This window comes from Triticum aestivum, chromosome 5D, assembly GCF_018294505.1.
Source record: "Triticum aestivum cultivar Chinese Spring chromosome 5D, IWGSC CS RefSeq v2.1, whole genome shotgun sequence".
NCBI classification, from domain to species: domain Eukaryota; kingdom Viridiplantae; phylum Streptophyta; class Magnoliopsida; order Poales; family Poaceae; genus Triticum; species Triticum aestivum.
Window position 1 is genome coordinate 506,528,307 of NC_057808.1, and position 5,000 is coordinate 506,533,306.

Here is a 5,000-nt window from a genome sequence, read left to right on the forward strand (position 1 = left end):
ATCGTTTCAGTATGTTAAGGATACAGATGTATCCACAATTCATTTAGAGTTACTTAATAGTCTATTTCTTATACCATATCTCTATCCCGTGAAATTCTCGAGCCAAAAGATGGATGCATATGCTGTGTTTCATTTTGCTAAATGATATCAATTAAATGGTGTATCAATTCCATAAATTGCATATAGCAATAAATAAATCAGCAAAATTCTTTCTAATATTTTAGATAGAAGAAACATTTCTTCTATCTAAAATATTAGAAAGAATGTACCCTTCTATCCAAATCCAATTTGCATCGATAAAATAAATCCAAATTCCAGTAGTAGATGAATAATTGCAAATTTGTGTGTGTACGAGATTAGAATAACTTCATTTTATAACCTTATTAGTTTGTGTGTGTACGAACTAATAAGGTTATAGAGAAAATGAATCGTAAGCCCAACGAGAAACTAATAATCCTGTTATAGAGAAAAAAGTAACTATCATTCTAATCACGAACTAATAAGGTTATAAAATGAATCGTAATCACAATTGAAATCGTTGAGAAAGAGATATGAGTTAGTATATGTTCTAAAGTTGCAAATAGCATAAGAGGAAGGTCCCATTACAAAATTGTAAATTTCGAATTGATTTCTAATCTATTGTATTCTTTTTCAAGAATGCCGCCACTCGGATTCGAACCGAGATGCTTGAGCACTGCTTCCTAAGAGCAGCGTGTCTACCAATTTCACCATGGCGGCTAACTTCAAATAATAGGTAACTTAAAAGAATAATAGCTATTATCTTGGGAATCGTCGATATTGGGAAAATCCATAAAAATTGGGAACATTAGAGTTTTCATTAAAATACTTCGTTTGGTAGTATCGTTTCCATTTTTTTTAAATAAACTCTTGCTTTGCCCAATAGAAACACAAACACTGCTTGAAAGAGTTGGAATTTCTTTTTTCTAACTTTCAATTGTAGAACTAATTTTTTCTAATTAATTTCTCGTTTACATTTTGAAAATTCTTTCAATACAATGAAAAAAAATCCAAAAGGGTTTCTATTTAATGATGAAATTAAAATGGATAAATGGAAAAGGCTTTTTGGATTTTTTAAAAATTTCTAGAATGAAAGTCTTTATGCTCTTATTAATAAGATTTATTAACCTTATGATTTTGGAGAAGATAGGTGGAAGTTGTAAGTCCTATTGTAAGAATACTCCACTTTTCATAATTTTCATAATAGAATCCTCATATTCTATTAAGAAAATTATGAAAAGTTCATTGATAGGAAAAGAATACTTAGCACACAGTATACCAAACAAAACTTTTTTTTCTTGTATATATAAGATAAGAGGGGTTTTTTGTTCTAAGAATATTATACCGAGCAATTCGACACATAAAAGTACATTCAAAGAAGAATCAAAATTATTAAATAATTGGAATTCTTTTTTGATAAGTCAATTCATATTATTCCAAAATCTTATTATTTGTTTGTTGCCCAGAAAAACCCTTTGGTTTTGGATGCTCATTACCGCTCGAAAATGATCTTGATTTTACTAAAGAATAAGATTGTACTATGGAAAAATAAGTCTTTTTCTTCCAAATATTTTTACGAATACGCTTTTTTGACATTGAAGTACATTTTTTTGGAACTGCCATTCAAAAAGGAAATTACTTTTTTCTAGTTGTATGTGAAAGACATCTATTGCTGCAAATCAATCCTTCTTTCTTCTTTTTATTAGTATTTATACTTAGATACTGAAAGATACTTAAATTTTGAATTATTTTTTACTTCATTTTGTCTAATGCGGATAAGACAACAAGAATTTTTTAACATTTTTTCTTTGTATATTTTATACTTGTTTTTTAATAATATAGAATATATAGAAAGGTTTCTCATTTAAATCTATTTATAAATCAAGTATAATCCATATATAGATATATGGTATGGAAGCCTATCCCCCATATAAGATAAGACGGGGGGATAAAAAGAAGGGAAAATGAAAATAGTTAATTAAGTTCAGAATGGTATTCCATAAAGGAAAGGAATTCCAATCAAAACAAAAAATACTGAGTCTCTTAAACAAGACATTCTAAAACTTAGGTAATTTATAGTCATTAGGATTTTAGTTCTATATGAAGTAAGGACTATTCGATAATTTCTTATAAACATAGGTTTTCATTGGAATTCACTCAATCAGTTAATTATGGAACAAGAGAGCTGTTTCATCTTTGTTTTAAAGAAATATAAAAATGAATTATGAATAGAAAGTAAAATGATTCCACTTTTTTTTCTTTTTATAAATATCTTTATTTAGTTAATAAAATAACTAGGTAACGAAGTTATTTTATTAACTTTTTTAATTTAACCAACTAAACCCATTCTTAATTTTAAATTATTTCAATGAGATAAATTTTGGAAAAATTAAGAATTTCAGTATTTTTTCTTATTCTTTTTATTTATTCTTTCAGAAAGAGATAAGAATTGGTTTGGTGAATCGGAAACAATTTTATAGAAAAATCGAAGTAAAAATTGAAGTAAAAATTGAAGTAAAAATTGCAATTTCTTTTCTTATGGAACATACATATCAATATGCATGGGTAATCCCTCTTCTCCCACTTCCAGTTATTATGTCAATGGGATTTGGCCTTATTCTTATTCCGACAGCAACAAAAAATCTTCGTCGCATATGGGCTTTTCCTAGTGTTTTACTCTTAAGTATAGCTATGGTATTCTCAGTTCAACTGTCTATTCAACAAATAAATGGAAGTTCTATCTATCAATATCTATGGTCTTGGACCGTCAATAATGATTTTTCTTTAGAATTTGGATACTTGATTGACCCACTTACTTCTATTATGTTAATACTAATTACTACTGTAGGAATCCTGGTTCTTATTTATAGTGATGGTTATATGTCTCACGATGAAGGATATTTGAGATTTTTTGTTTATATAAGTTTTTTCAATACTTCCATGTTGGGATTGGTTACTAGCTCCAATTTGATACAAATTTTTTTTGGGAACTCGTGGGAATGTGTTCTTATTTATTGATAGGCTGTTGGTTTACACGAGTGCTTGTCAAAAAGCTTTTGTAACTAATCGTGTAGGGGATTTTGGTCTATTATTAGGAATTTTAGGTTTTTTTTGGATAACAGGTAGTTTAGAGTTTAGGGATTTGTTCAAAATAGCTAATAACTGGATTCCTAATAATGGAATTAACTCTTTACTTACTACTTTGTATGCTTTTTTATTATTCCTTGGTGCAGTTGCGAAATCCGCACAATTCCCTCTTCACGTATGGTTACCCGATGCTATGGAAGGGCCCACTCCTATTTCGGCTCTTATACACGCAGCAACTATGGTTGCTGCGGGAATTTTTCTTCTAGCTCGACTTCTTCCTCTTTTCATATCTTTACCTTTGATAATGAGTTTTATTTCTTTAGTAGGTACAATAACACTATTCTTAGGAGCTACTTTAGCTCTTGCTCAGAGAGATATTAAAAGAACCTTAGCCTATTCTACAATGTCTCAATTGGGTTATATGATGTTAGCTCTAGGTATAGGTTCTTATCAAGCTGCTTTATTCCATTTGATCACTCATGCTTATTCAAAAGCTATATTGTTCTTGGGATCCGGATCCGTTATTCATTCAATGGAACCTCTTGTTGGATATTCACCAGATAAAAGTCAAAATATGGTTCTTATGGGCGGTTTAAGAAAATACATTCCAATCACAAGAACTACTTTTTTATGGGGTACACTTTCTCTTTGTGGTATTCCACCTCTTGCTTGCTTCTGGTCCAAAGATGGAATCCTTAGTAATAGTTGGTTGTATTCGCCCTTTTTTGGAATAATAGCCTCCTTTACTGCAGGATTAACTGCCTTTTATATGTTTCGGATATATTTACTTACATTTGATGGGTATTTGCGTGTTCATTTTCAAAATTACAGTAGCACTAAAGAGAGTTCCTTGTATTCAATATCCTTATGGGGAAAAAGGATACCCAAAGGAGTGAATAGGGATTTCGTTTTATCAACAACGAAGAGTGGAGTTTCTTTTTTTCACAAAATATACCAAAAATTCAAGGTAATACAAGAAATAGGATAGGATCCTTTACTACGTCTTTTGGGGCTAAAAACACTTTTGCCTATCCGCATGAAACGGGAAATACTATGTTATTTCCTCTTCTTATATTACTACTTTTCACTTTGTTCATTGGATTCATAGGAATCTCTTTTGATAATGGAGGAATTGGTAATGGAATAGCAGAGTTAACCATATTATCAAAGTGGTTAACTCCCTCAATAAACTTTACCCAGGAAAGTTCTAATTCTTTTGTAAATTCATATGAATTTATTACTAATGCAATTTCTTCTGTAAGTCTAGCTATCTTTGGTTTATTCATAGCATATATCTTCTATGGATCCGCTTATTCTTTTTTTTCAGAATTTGGATTTAATAAACTCTTTTTACAAAGGAAATCCTAAAAAAGAATTTTTAGATCAAGTAAAAGAAATATATACAGTTGGTCATATAATCGTGCTTATATAGATATTTTCTATACTAGGGTCTTTACCCTCGGTATAAGAGGGTTAACCGAACTCACGGAGTTTTTTGATAAGGGTGTTATTGATGGAATTACCAATGGAGTGGGTCTTGCTAGTTTTTGTATAGGAGAGGAAATTAAATATGTAGGGGGAGGTCGAATCTCGTCTTATTTATTCTTTTTTTATGTTATGTATCTGTGTTTTTATTCTTTTTTCTTTCTTAAGTTAAGGAATTTACAACAAGTCTCTTGCAAAAATAACTATCCTATCCCTTTCTACAATCTCTCTATATCCTTGTTACATAAGGTAAGTATTGTATAATAGTTCGGTTTTCCGCGATTTTTTCCATTCCTCTGTGTAAATAGCCTAATATGGGTTCACAATCAATAACATCCTCACCATCGAGAGTAACGATCAGTCGAAGAACACCATGCATTGATGGGTGTTGAGGGCCCATATTGACTATC

General features: G+C 30.2%; 1 non-coding gene across 1 annotated transcript; it reads right to left on the minus strand.

The window, feature by feature from the left end:
• Positions 1–658: 658 nt before the first annotated feature.
• On the minus strand, positions 659–738 carry TRNAL-UAG (transfer RNA leucine (anticodon UAG)). Its single transcript has one exon. It is a non-coding gene; the product is annotated as a tRNA-Leu (tRNA).
• Positions 739–5,000: the final 4,262 nt, after the last annotated feature.